Source organism: Plectropomus leopardus, chromosome 23, assembly GCF_008729295.1.
Source record: "Plectropomus leopardus isolate mb chromosome 23, YSFRI_Pleo_2.0, whole genome shotgun sequence".
In the NCBI taxonomy this organism is placed as follows: Eukaryota; Metazoa; Chordata; class Actinopteri; order Perciformes; family Serranidae; genus Plectropomus; species Plectropomus leopardus.
The window spans coordinates 6,137,522-6,153,243 of NC_056485.1; positions in this window are offsets into that span (position 1 = coordinate 6,137,522).

A 15,722-nucleotide genomic window follows, 5' to 3' on the forward strand; every position below is an offset into this window, starting at 1 on the left:
AGGTAAAACTCTTATAACTTGTACCTTACTTCTTCCCATGTTTTTGAAAGAAATCTAGACAATGAGCTCAGGTTTCAAAGGGTTAAACTCAGTTTACGCGCCCAGATTTGTAACATTACTTCTCCTCGTCAGTGAAAACTCCAGAAAATGAGACACATATACACAAATGACTCATTTTAGGAAGTAAAAAAACACTGAAAAACTACAAATGGGCTTGTGAAAAGAGTTTTGTAAAATTTAAAATAATGAGTTCTGAAAATGCAATGTTAACCAGAGCTCACTGTATTTGCTTTCAATTCAGTGTCACGCTCTTTTGTCTAAATGCTTTTAAAAGAGTGTGACTTCAGATGTGCATTCATATTCAATGTGAGAGTTCCTTGTTCCCTTTAATTTAGAGGATATGGATTTCTTCTGCATGACAGTTTTCGATTTGATATGGCCGTGTTTGGTAAGTTCAGACGCATAGCACCACTCTGTCAAAATCTGCGTATGTGTGCAGAATCTGAGTTTGGTATTTTGACATTCTGATTTCGGTTTATAGTCTGCTTGGAATCGTATTGACCAATCACGTTTGAGCGGCAGGTAAACAGCTCATGTGGAGAGGAGGCAACGTTAGACTAGTTCAACACCCCTTCCCACCCTGATAATTTTCATACAGTCCCTTAGTATACTGAGAGGAACAAGAGAAAAGACTTGCAGAGTTTGTCTTCGCCTGCACACTTACACACTGTACATGCAGATATAAAAGAGTCTGTGTCACATGTTCACGCAGTGTGTAATTCTAAGAACATGCAGAGCACAGCTGTGAGTGTGAACAGCATTCTGCACTCAGGATGCCTGAGTTCAGCTCTAAGCGTGTGTGTGTGTGTGTGTGTGTGTGTGTGTGTGTGTGTTGCAGTGATGTGATGTGATCTTTAATTTCTGTGTATGTTTGTGTTGTTTGGTATTGCACAGTACAGATTGTGAGATGATGGATTGCCCACAAAAACATGCGCGCACACGTGCACTATCCCTCTCCGCCGCGCTGTTTTAATAATATAAGTTCAGACCACTGCCCTTACATAAAAAGTAATATTAGATTCAGAGTGTTACTCCCTTTCATGCCTCCGCATTCTTCTTCCTTGGCGCTCCCTTCATCTGTTTCCATTATCTCTCCCTGGAGTACTCTATGTTTCCTCCAATCAGCCCGTTCGCACCTCCTTTCCTTCTTTACTTCACCCCTCCACCCTCTACCCCTCAAACATGTGTGCAAAAATGGATTACCTGGCTCTCTGAATTATTCCTAAAACATATTTCTTTGCACCCAAATAGAAACTCTGCAGGAAAAGCTTAGAATACAACACTGTGAGCGTGTGTGCGCAAGTGTGTGTTCAGTGTCTGCAAATACATGCACATATGCATTGGGGGGATAAATGCGAAGAATTCTGCACACTGATACACACACACATACAGATACTTCCTGCTCCAGTCACTCCTGCCTCCTTTTGTCCCTCCTTCTGCTCAATGTCAAAAAAGGCGGGGACATTATACTCATATACTTGCATATATACATACCACACATTCTGACCAAGTCATGCATCACCTGATCAACTTCTGTCCTACACATACGCAGGCACACACACACACACACAAAAATGGAGGGACTGAGCGCCACATTAGAAATCCATTTAACCTCACCACGTGTCTTGTTTCATTCACATTTTGTGTGTGCTCTATGTGTATGTTTATGTGTGTCCACAGTGTGTGGATTTAGCTTAAAGTACACGTTTCTGTGCAAATACGGTATCGATTTGTGCGTGTGTGTGTGTGTATACATATCCATCCATTTTACATGTGGAAAGTTCGCCCCTACGTGTGTGGCGGGCAGGAGTGATAGAGGAGAAAGGGGTGGGTGGAGGAGAGGAGACTTCACAAACATGCACACACACAAACACACAGGTAGGTCCTATTAAACTAAGTGCAATAATAAATACAGCTCTGTTGTAGAATTATTCATGTGTCTGTCCTCCCCCTGGCCTGAGCGGTCCATGGAGCGGGGGAGAGGGAGGATAATTGCAGAATGAAGAAAAGATGATGGCAGCAGGTATGCCTGCAGGCAGAGAGGATGACTGACAGCTCAAAGGTTATGAGTTCAGTTTGAGGCTGTGGTGCCTCGGTGAGCTGGTGAATGGCGAAACAAAGAAACGTAAACAGCAAAGGTTGGCTTTGAGCTGCTGAGATTTGTGATACTTTGATACTTGTTTCTTGACTTTTTCATGCCAAGAATTCACAATGATACGATGTTTCGACTTCAAACAACTACAGACCATTACGGCACCCTAAAACTATCCATTGACTCCCAACATGAAATGATAACTAGCAGTAAGCACACTACACTTTACCCACTTCTTTCGCCATTATACACCTGGTTCATCAGTTTTCTTTTGCTGTGTTCAGACACTTTTCACAAACCTCCGAAACCTGAGAAAATCGGTTTGATTTTTTTTGACGACTTGGGAAGAAATGCCCTGTAAATTGCAAAAAAATCATAGATATCAGATCATTAGATAATATAGATCCTGATGTGTTTTTAAGGCGTTACAAAAGTTTATGATAACTGCAATGCTAATAATCGTAACGAAATGACTGCAAGAATCCAGAGCAGCGGCATCGCAGAAAACAGAGTCTGTGCGCTGAATTCTACTGTTTCTATTCAGCTGAGACCGAAAAATATACATGAGAGAGCAGCTGTCAGAGAGGTCAGTGACAGACAGGGTCAAAGATCTGATTTCGGTCATGATCAAGCACCACAGCAGACAATCTATTCCCTAATGTCAGTTGGTCCAATGCAGTGTGGAATATTGCTCAGAAATATCACACTATCCATATTTACGAGTTAAAAACACACAAACTGCCCTCCAAAGTGGCAAATTCAAGTGGGAATTTTGGTGATACCCGACTTTTGTGTGACATTTCAGCAGCAGAAAGCATGGAAACAGTGTCAACAATTGACGGTGAAAAATTATACAGTATATTCGCTATTTTGTTCCTGGTACCTATCATTTACTTGTAGTAGTTGCACATTTCAGTATATGCATCTATTAGTTGTCTATTAGCAAGCAAACTTTTAACCATAAAGCATGCCAGACCAGTATACTAATACTGATAACAACTTTATTTTATAACAGGATTTGCTGATTTCATGTCAAAAATGCATAAACATGGCAGGCATAAGTCAATGTTTGGTCAATGGTAAGAAACTTTTTGTTAATTTACATATTAAATATCAATTGTTGATGTTAAATGTAATAATAAATAAAATAATAAATTGATTATCATTAATACTACTACTACTACTACTAATAATAATAATAATAATAATAACAATAATAGTAATAATATAATACTTGCTGTCCATATAGAATGACCCAGATTAATTCCAAAAAATATATTTAAAAAATAAATAAAATACATAAAAAATTAAATAACATAAACATATAGATAAATTTGAAACAATTATCAGCCTCTCATTTCAGCGCTCTTAGTATTAAAATGACAACCATCTCATTTGCTGCTTCCATGTTGTTCCCAAAGTCGGAAGAATGACTTCCCAACTCGGAAACCGCGACCTGCTGACATCACATGAATGCAGCACAAGTCATAACTCAATTCTACCTGGTTAAACTCACCATTCACCGCCAGAGTCATGGCTTCACATGGACGCCTGTAGCAGCTGATGAATAATTACGAGCTGTTTTCATAAATAAACTATAAAAGATGATGCTAAGGGGGAACATTTGCAGCAAGGTCATGAAATGAGGACAAGCAGCCTTAATATGCTGCTACAGAAACAGATCATCACACAATCTTTATCGATCTCCAGAGGGGGGAAACCATCTCCTCTCTTAGCCTTCCCAGTCTCAGTCTCTGCCCTCCATGTCCTCACAGTGGGTTCAAATATCAGTCTGAGCCCACAACAGGTGTGAGCTCAAATCTGGCATTTTAAATTCAACCCTTCCCAATTTCCCCTACACACTGTTACAGCGTAGCGTCGTCACATTCTGGCAGTAAACTTTGCTCAAGTAATTTCACTTCAAAGATACAGAGGCCGTGACCAATTTTCCTTGCTTCCCTTCTCTACGATAGTAATTACACATGGATTTAATTAATGTGGGAACAGGAAGGGAGGAGCAGGGAGGTCTTTGAACTGTATGTTTGGAGGAGACGAGATGGAGAAAAAAAGAGGGGGGGGAGTTAGAGTGAGAGATTACTGAGCGAAGGAAGATTGAGTTATTTTAGATCGCAAATGTGTGCCAGAGCTTAGGCCCAAAAATCTCTGGTGGATCCATAATATGTCAGTCTTTCTTCTGCCGGCTCCTTTATCCATCTGTCCCTTCTGTCTAATCTTTCTCTTGTTGGAAGTTTAATGTCCCATTCGCCTCTCCATCACACGTGCCTTTTGTCAGGCCTGCCTTTGCTCTTTCTGCGAGCCTTTCTGGTAGCTTCCCTCCCTGTCCCCCTTCTCCTGCTTCCCTCGTTTCCTTTTCTCCTGGGCTGCGGAAGAGAGGGGAGGGGAAAGAGGGGGAGAAAAAGCAGACGGCACAAGACAACTCCTCAGTGCTGCGTCAGCACCGGCCGCCTCTGGAGAATAATAAAACGGCGGGATAATTCAGCACTGACGAAGGGCTAATGAGGGATGGAGGGGAATGAGCGAGGGGGGGTGTTGGAGGAGGGATGGAGAGTGGATGCAGGTGGTCTGTCATTCAGGTGAGACCACGCCATAAAAAATTATCACTGAAAAAGCATCAAGTCCATCATTTGCATAAACTTCTTAAAGAGGAGGCGTAGTGATTTTAGAGGACTGAGGGTTTTCGGGTGTGTAATGTTCCCTCTGGCAGCTATACTGGAGGTCTTTATTTTTAATTTGATAATTCTGTTGTCTCCATTTGCTTTTATATCCATTTGCTGGCTGTTTCTTAAAGGGGACAGTTAGAATTTTACCAGATTTGGGGTTGACTGAGGTACTACAGCAGCCCTGAGAGCTCAAAACGCTGCATTTTAAAGGGACAGTTTGGAGTTTTTTGAAGTGTTGTTCTATGAGTTACTTATCCAAAGTCAATGAGTTACCTACAGTAGACGGCAGTTGCAGTGTCCCCAGTTTGGAGACACAGGGAGGAGTACTGCCACGAAAGCTAGTGCCTCATACAACCGCACTTAAAAAAAAACAAAGCAATCCAAACTATCACTTTAAGATGCACTGTTTTGAGCTCGCAGGGCTACCGTACCGCAATTGTAATTAACAGAAAACAGTAAAAACACTTAATGTTTTAGCAAATTATTCAGCAGTAGCCTATTAATAATGTATTCACCTCATAAATCTTTAGACTTTTCTCTCCCTTACATATCAAATTAGCTATTTTTTTTTTGCTCTGCAAACAAGAAATTGCTAAATGAATGCTATTTTTTCTTAATTTATATGTACAGTATAATTGAATCTATATACACATGATTTTTTACAATAGTATTTGCAAAATTTAGCATTTTTTTCTTTGTTTGTTTGTTTAGTTGGTTGTTTTTTTCTTATTTTAATGAAAATGTCATATTTCATCACAGCCCTATTGGCCTGGTAATATAGATAACAATATCTTAATATCGAAACAAATATATGATTAAATATTTATTTAAATTTTGAATACCTATTTTAAAAAAGTATTTCATATAAATAACATTTAGTATGACTTTTGTGCAACTTTAGAACTGATATCCCTTTAAGATGCAGTGTTTTAGGCTCTCGGGGCAACTGTAGCACACTTGTAATCAACAGAAAATAGTAAAAAACACCCAATGTTTTAGCAAATTAGTTAGCATTAGCCTATTAATAATGTATTGACCTCATACGTCTTGAGACTTTTCCAAAAAAGTAATGATATTGAAACCAAATTGTATGTTATCACCTAGCCCCAATTCATGTATGAATTGCTCTGTAAGACAAGACACGTCTATATGAATGCTATTTCTTTTAATATATATGCACAGTATAATTGATTCTTTATCCACATGATGGTATTTTAAAATAGTATTTTCAAAATGTAGCCTGATTTTCCTTTGTTTGTTGTTTTTTTGTAATTTCAATTTAAGTTCCATATTTCATCACAGCCCCATTGACCTGGTAATATAGATAAAAATATCTAAAGGAAAAAAAAAGGACATAATATTTATTTAAATTTTGAATATCTATTTTAAAAAGTATATTATATAAATAACATGTAGTTCGACTTTTGGGCAACTTTAAGATGGAGGGTTGGGTCTTAAGAGAGACGGAGTGATCAAATCAAAAGCTCCAGAAGAGCTACTAAGTTTTATTATTTGTGCCTTGTGGTGATATTGTGTTGTCAACCACAGTTTGAAACAAAACATTTTAGCGGACAAAGACAAGAAGACCCTAAAATGCTCCAAAAAAGCGAAAATGACTGACCAAACACTCCCTCTACTCCACATCTCCTCCACTGAACAAACCCTCTTGTATGGGACATTGATAAAACTTCCACGTCTGTGTTTTTGTATGTGGCAAATTAGTGCGTACCATCTGCTAGTGGCATATTTGTTGGTAATGCTACTGCGAGTAAAAGGGGAGAGAAATCACACTGTATCTCTAAGCCCTTTTTGAACACTGGAGGTTACGTCAAAGCTGGTGTGTGGCTTAAGTCTTGCACACACACACACACGCAATTAGCAAGTGCCCTTGTGTCACCAGAGGAATCCTGAACTCTTCATCTAATGTGATTCAGCAACACTAACTATAAGGTAAAATAAATATAAATAAATTCAGATTTCTGCAGCTTCATGCAACATTTTCAACAGGTGATGCTCTGTTTTTTATCTCCCTCCTCTCTCTAATATGCACACACACACACACACACACACGCACTTGTGCACGCACATAAATCGCATCTGATGCCAACAGCAACGTCTGCAAAGTTGAAAGGAGGAGAGCGAAGGAGAGGAGCTAGAGATGTTGATCAATAAAAGTAATTGTGTCCAATGACAGACATGACTGCCAGCATTACAATCAACAATGACGTCATCAAGAATTCTGCCGAAGCCGTCTGCGTGCACGCACACACGTGCGCACACACACACACAAACTTGCAAAGAAAGAGTCAGGGACAACAAAGGAGAAGAGGCTTGTAGAATATAATGAAAGAACAAAGATTAATTCTGTAAACGCTCATTTGAACCTCACACACGCACACACACACACACACACACACACACACACACACACACACACACACAAACAAAGATCACACAAGCACAGATGCAGTGGCGTTCAATCACAGCAAACTTGATGACAGGCCCAAACTAATGACGACCCCAACAGAAAAAAAGTGCTTATGTCCAGAACAGCAAGGGAAACACTCAGCGCCACGAGGACGTACTCAGCCTCGCTCTGTGTTTTCTTCTTCTCTCCTGAGTCTGGAGATGAGAAAACTTGAGGCTTTTTTTCCTGGCCAAACCACAAAGTCAACAGTATCGACTACGGAGTCAAAAATCAATGGGCGCAAAAATCATTTTGGCATCTCTGCACCACGTCAGAGCCAACATGTGGCTCATTTGTATACGCCATTCACACCTTGCACAATGGAGGAGATTAGTTTTAGCTTAACACATAACAATAGATGAAAATGTGACCACTGATATTTCACGGTATTAAATCAGAGCTGCAGCTGCGATGTGTCACAACGTTGGCGCAGGCCCAGGTGTCCAAGAGAATTTAAAGCAGAGCTGACCTTTGATGGAACGTGGAGCCGGAGCCATGATTCCCGTCCAAATGTTTCATCTGGATCAGCTGCTCCTTTGGTCCATCCTGTAAGGGACAGGATATTCGCGATTATTACAGTATTGTTTCATGAATAAGGCTTCAGGATCACACTTTTACCACATAATAAATGCAAAGAAGTTAAGTCAAGATTGCCATAATTGGACTTGCATGGGCCAATTCCAGTGGTTTAGCCAAGCAGTGCGCCATTCATCCCAAAATGAGAAATCAATCAATCTGTCATTGGAAACTAAAAGACAACATGTTGAACTGATACAGGACGCACTTTGTCCTGTAATTCTGAGAATCAATTTTGTGCAAATTAATGTGAGAGAAATATTAGAAGGTAAGAGCAACAACCCATTTGTGCACCAATTTTTTCTTAATGCTTTAATGCATGTAATCATGTCAGTCGAGTCACCTACGAACATGTTCTGCAGTTATTTTATCCATTTTGTTCTCTTTTTTTATCTCTAGAAAATAGCTTTTGGACCTTGTAATCTACCTCTATAACAGTGAAATTAGACTTTAAGTACAAAAAATCACATGTAATTAAATGTCTCAAAAATATTTATTGTAATATTTTTTTTTTTAGCAGAGCTGTTTTTATTGAGAAAGTTCAAAAAGGTGTTCTGTAGCCTAGAATTCAACAAAATAATTCATTTAAAATTTTAAAATTGTTCACAAAATTTCTTAAGAAGTTGTAAACATTAATTACGATGCCTCACATAGTGTATTCAAAACCAAAGAGTGAGAACAAGTCTGTGACATTAAAAAGTACAGTTTCTTTTCATAAAAGTTACATGTATAAAAAACCAATCTGGCCACCCAGATACTAATATGACTGTGTAATGTGTAGCCTAGCTATGTGTAATGTGAAGCTACCACAACACTACTATTAGTTACCACCAAATGTTAGCTAATACTCTATGTTGGCTATCAAATGTTAATGCTAACATTACCAAAAATGTTGTTACCAAACATTAGGGCCTTAACTCAGCTAATGTTAGCATTACCACATTGCTATGTGCTAGGCTACATCTCCTCATTCTTGTGTGTTTGCTAGCAGCTAGCAAGCAAAGGAGGACCGGCTATGTCAAAAAAACACTTGGGAAAGAAATGACTTTGAACATTTTGCTTGCTTAATACGCAAGAAAAGGATGACATCTCTGGTTTAATATGAGTTTTGGTACATCAACCTAACCTAAAAAATGAGTAAGAAATTAGCAATCCAACAAGGCCGACAAGGTATGTAACTATAGCACAAATGAGCCCATGCACAAAAAACTACACATCCCAAGTAATATTTTTGCTGTTTGGGTGATTCTAGAGTCTTTAAACGATTAGGTAGATATATATTTGTCAACAAAGAAAACGTTATTATTATATGAAATTTACCTTTTTTGAGGGGTTTGCCTTCACTGTGTGCTCAGGGAGGAGGGTCAGGAAGTAGACAACATCATGTGACAGGAAGCACTTGGATCAATGGTCAATAATGTTAAAAAACATGAATAACATTTGTAAATGTATTTATGACAGGAAAATGAGAATTATGCGCTTTGGCAATGATAGTTGCTGGTGGGCTGAAAGGGGACAGGGTGATTTCTATAAGACAGAGGGAAACCCCTTTAATCCGTCTGTCCAGTACTGTTTTACTACTCAGACGCTGCCACCTGACAAGATTTTAAAAAATTGCAACCTAGTGTAGTGCACCCACAAAACAAAGTAAACATTACATAAATACAGAACATCCTTTGGGAGATATAGGCTATAGTCATATAAATTAACCCTGGCCCCCTTCCTATGAGTCAAAACTTGAACCCGCTCCCCCCCAAATACTGCATTCTATTAAAAGTCGGAGGTCAAGTTATACCAACCAAGTACAGTGAAACACCACTCAAAGTTCCTACTTGTGAAGGTGGGGCAAATCCATGTACCCCGACTTCTGCTGTCTGACGTCAATGGCAGCATCCATGAAGGCCACGGAGGCGCATGTTGTAAATAGTAAGAAATCAACTAAAAGGCAATGTAAAGTATATTTTGCAGGTATTTAATCAAAGTAATACATCTATAATACCGTAAAAGCTGTTCTGCATGTAAATTGATGTTAAAACATTAATATTTAGAATTATAATATTAGTATTTATTTCTAATATTAGTAATCAATATTAATATATTATTATATTTATTTTTAATATATAAGTTGGCAGCCATGCTGACAGTGCAATTGTCCATGGACTAGCCACAGAAACACCATTTCGTCACTGTTGGTCATGTTTTTTCTTAATATTTAGTGTTGTGCACCTGGAACACTTGGAAGTCGTAGGTCGACCTCTGACTTTGAATGGAAAACAGTATTAGACTTCATAGTGTGATGAAGTCTCATATTTTTAAATCACTTTTGTTGGCTTGAGAAAGTTTTATGAATATAAAACCCCATGGATCAAAAAATTCATAATAGAAAGAGTCATAATTGACCTTATTTGCAGTTCAAGGTGTCCTGTCAGCGTCTTTTTTATAATGGTGATCTATGGGGAAAATGCTTCTCTGGGCTGCAGGGGATTTTTTGCTGCAATAACACAAGTGGCCACTGAGAAAATTAGCTGCAAGGGGGAGCAGCTTTCATGGGGGTGACATGCAAGATTATTTTATAGCCGTGTGCAGTGACTTCCTGGAGTTTCCACTGACTACCTAGCAACCACATGTTGGCTACCAACCCCTCCTAAACTTCACAAATTCTAGGCTTTACTCTTTTTTGTACTGTATGATTTAACAAGAGGTGCTGGTAGGTGAATTGTTTAACCTTTGAATAAACACTGTCTTGTTTCACAAAATTTCAGAATAGTAACCAATGCAAAACACCACACAGACAGGATGAGAGAACAAAAAGCAAGCTGATAGAAAAAGACAAAACTTCAACCAGGTAACAAAACTGAGGAAGTAGGTAAAAGAGAGAACATGTTCCCAAGAAAAACACAAAAAAACAAATGAGAAACAAACCAGTAAACGAGGAACACGGAGTGGATCCAGAAAGAAGTGCAAAAACCAATGCAGGGACCAAGAGACAGACAAAGACAAGGCAGGGCAAAGACAAACACACAAGGAGGGCAGGGAGATAATGAGGGACAGGGGACAGCAGGTTGATGAGGGACAGGTGAAATAAATTGGGGGGGGGGCAGACAATCAGTGAGGCAGGAAAAATCACAAAAGCAGAAAAACCAGACATGAAACATGAGGAGTAAACCCACAAAAAAACAGGACAGACTCAACATGAATGAATACATGAAACAAGGAAACACACAAACAGAAATTCCAAAAACAGTCCCATAGTTAACAGACTATAAACACAAAATGCTAAATCGTCGCACTTTCCTTTCCAAACTTTAGTCTAAACTGAGCCAACCATCTGCTGCACCAGCTTGAGATAGTCATGGGAGATCTTCTCTGTTAAGTCTTAGCAAAAATATTAATAAGCATATTCCCAAAATGTCAAACAATTTAAAATCAAATGACAAATTAAGTGTCTCTTTGACACATATGACATATCAGTCAGCTCTGCTATATTTAGGGTGAGGAAATCCAACATGTTCTCATCACGTCTACGTCAGGGGGATGTTTCAGGATGCTGCTACAGTGCTATCTATACAAGCAAGTCTTGGGATTGTGCTGCACATGGTTATGTTTGGCAACAAAAAGCACAGGGCAACCAAAATATCAATATCAATAAATTGAAATCAAGACATGCAAATGCTGGCATGGATGGTTATGATTAGTAAAAAAAAAAACCATCATATTCAGACAGGAAGCAAGCACCAGACTCCTACATGAAAGTATGGAGTTTGTTGGAACCATCTACTGCCTTTGCTGCCTACCCTATTGACCTTTAGCCTCCATATATTGTCTTGATACCAGCAGCGTTTCAACCTGATGCAAAGTGTTGCCAATCAGCAGTTACTGGATGTTGATTATACTAACGTTTTATCATGTGTGGATTTTAATGGTATTCTGAAAAATTCTATCAATTGCAACAATGGAAAATACTGCACAAGTAAAACAGCTAAGCAATATCGTATGTCATGCAGTCATTGCATGTGATGGCAATTTCTGCAGAATGCATTAAACGGTAGCTACACATGCAGTTACACGGTCAAAAAGAGTGTGTTAATCATGACTTTTACAACTGTTTCAAAGTGCATCAATCAAGCAGAACTGAGAACTATCAGCTTAATGTTGTGAGATTTACAGCCAGCTATGACGGAGCCATTAAAACGTCGTGTGGTTTTTGCAGCTCGGCCAAAAAAAGAACCAGCTGAAGCCATACAAGGGTAAAAGGTGGGGAGATACCCGCAACGTGTGACCGGCATAAAAAATCCACAGCAGAGATAGATGCAGAGCTCTCATCCTGGTCGTCCTGCCTTTCTCTCTCCTCCAAACTCTTAATACACGTGTATTCAGTAATGGAGATTAATGCACACTGGCACGGGGACAAGTTTAACACACACACACGCAGAGGGTGTGATGGTGAGGAAAGCAGAGAAGGTGTGAATATAAAACAATGGTGTGTGGAGGGGTGTCCTGAGCAGGAAGGAACGGGGACAGAGATGAAAGATAGATTGGATGTGCTGCATTGACCAGTCACCACGAAACTAACAGGGATTACACCACTGTAGGGGTTTGGCTCTCACATGCACACACACACACACACACACCTACAGATTGTGTGTGTGTGTGAACTCCCATCAGGTAAGTGAGGCGTTAAGGAGGTTGCAACATCCAGCTTTCCCTGCCTAAACGCTTCTAGGTCGAGGTTATGGATTTATGATAGCTCCACTGAGCATTTTTTTTTCTGAAGGCACGTTTGGGACACACACACACACACACACACACACACACACACAACACACTGACACACCTCTTCATTTATGCAGGATGTAACTGGATGACAGGGTGAGCTTTCAATGGTCCACTCCTGTTACCGTTGTGTGTGTCAGGTGAACACATGTCCCGTTCAGCCCCAGTTTCTCAGTGACAGACAGCCCCGGTGCTACAGAGTTACAGCCTGGCCTCGTTCACACAAACACACACACGACTTTAAAGTCACACACACACACACACACACACACTCACAAGAGTCCAGGCTGCCTGAGGGCTGAGGTTACAGTGGCCCTATTTACAGGGGGGAGATTTGGTCACAATTACTGGCAAGAGATGCTTATGGGGACACATGCAGGTAGGATGAGGACGCATGATGCAGGCATGATGGAGGCAGTGGGGGGTCTCAGGGGTGGGCAAATTTCACCTTTTGCCCTTCCATGGACAAAAAAAAAGAAGAAAAAGTTTCACATTACATCACAGTAGGACCCTGTGAGTGGATAGATAATATTTATCTGAGGAGACACTGGTATCTAAAATAACTATGATAATCTTTAGCTAATCGTAGTTTAGTACTTTAATACTGACAGCATGTCTATCTGTGTGTGTGTGTGTGTGTGTGTGTGTGTGTGTGTGTACTGTGGAGCTGGACCATCCTCCCTTTCCTAACAGTGTGACAGAGCAGGACAGACTCAGGAAAAACCTTCTCAGTGCAAACACTGTCTTAGAGCGCCCTCTGTTGGACTCATCTTGTGTTGCAGCTCCAATAAACTGGAACTATATCACATGATTTACAAAGAGAATATGAGGCTTTCTTTAAATTATCCCCTCTCCTTAACACAGTCAGAAGCATATAAAAATATAGCACGCATAATGACACGCAACGTGATTTGAAATGTGATTTATTTCATGCTAAAGCTTGAAGACTGATCAATAGAAACCCCCAGAAAATAACAGTAATAAATACAGAAAATCAGTCATGATACAGAGAAAATAATTTGCACTTATTTAAAAAAGAAAAAGAAAAAAAGGACTCAAGTAATAAAAGAGATATGAAATTCAATTTCTCAAACTGTGGAGTGATTCGGTACAGATTCTTATCTCGGCACTTGACTACAGGCTGCAGTACATCTGTGCAGATAACGGTGAGAAATTAGATTTGATGTGTCCTCGAGTGGGGGAACAGATTAGAGAGATACGGTGGATACATTCATCGTATTTAGTCAGTTATTTATCCGCACAAGCCGAATGAATCTTAAACAGAATCATCAGAAGTTTCAGCACAAGAAAAAAAAAACAGTAGTGATTATAAATAGAGTAACAAGGAGCGGAGATTGAGGTTTGGGAGTGTCGTCGGTGTTTCATGCAATCCCTGGACAGCAGATAGCGACTCATGGATACAATTAGAGTTCCATCGGGGGCTTGATTGCATATCTAAAAACTGACACTATTGTAAAATACAACATTTTTGTGTACAATTCATGAAAAAGACATGATTGTTTCCAGTGTTTAGTAATCTCTAACTAGGCCTATTAGGGGTTAGGGCTAACCCTAACCTTTACCCCAGTAAGGTACAAAGTGAGACACACACCTGATACATATATAACATTTCCAACACACTCAAACATCACAGAGGCCATGAAAAAGTACCTTTACATCAACTATGTTTTCCAATAAATAAATTTGCTTTATGACTATTTATTACAATTTGGGTTAACGACATTTGAGCCCGCCTTTGAAAAAAGTGCTGAAAAACACGACATGGCAAGCTGAATACACACCCTGCTTCGACATTCTGCACCACCCTGACAACACACTTTGGTTTTCCTCAAGTTCACACACACTGACACACGAATACAGACAGATGCTGTAAATGAAAACATTCAGTAGTAAGCAAATGAGATTTGGAGACCTAGATGTTGAAATACACGACTCAGAAATGTTAGGAAAACCAGTTCACCAGCAGCTTAAAAATCGCCACCGCCACCATCATCTTGGTATTTACGTAAACTTAACCAATCATGTGCTTTGTAGCGTTTATACCCTGCCTTTGCATCGACACTGGAAGCAGCAATTTAGTGCTCGGTAAACCCCATCACATTAAAGTTTACCCATTGGTTTCTTTGCAGATAGTGTTTGACCAACTTTGTGTCTCAAATGAATTTAACAAACAGCCACAAAACTAACGCAAGTGAGAACATTAAAGGGATAGTTCTGATTTTTTTGAAGTGGGTTTTCATGGTGTACTTATCCATAGACAGTATATTACAAACAGTAGATGTCAGTTGACATGCCCCTAGTTTGGAGAAGCAGGATGGAGTCTGGACATGGAAAATAAGCAATGCACTGTTGTTGATGGGGGCCAGCAACAAAACAAACTTAAACCACATGAAAAAAGTCCCAAACTGATAAAAATCAGTATCAGTTTAAGTGTATGCTATTTTGAGAGTGATTTTAGTGCTTAACCTTAGTGTCAGACAGTAATTTCCAATAGGAAAACAAAGTTATTATATTGTGCTCATCAAAGCCAGACTCAATTGAGAAAAACAGCGATTTAGCATTGCTGAACACAGGAGTTGCTGTTCTACCACTGCCCAAAGTAGTTGTTTGTGTAATTGTGGGACTTTAGTGAATAAAAGGGTTAATTCAGAATCACAAACTAACTTATCAAAGAAGCGGTAGACCAGCAGTACCGTGTTCAGCAAGTTAAAGTTTCTGTCAATGGAGTCTGGTGGCTTTGACAAAAACAAAGATGGAACTGAAGTCGTTGATGGCTCCCCCTCTGTCTAACGGGAAGGTCAAGTGGTGACAATACTCTCAATATAGCGTACACTTAAACTTATAATGACTTTTTTGGGTGGGATTCTGGGACTATCGACACAGGAGCTAAGCAATGTTCGGCTGTGGATGGGGGCCAGCAGCAAAACTAAATTTAGTCACTTAAAAATGTTTGAGTCATTTTGTAACTATGGTGAATAGTAACTTGCCCTATAAAACAACAAAGTCACATAATAACACAAACAAAATAACTGATTAAAGCAGCAGTAGACTA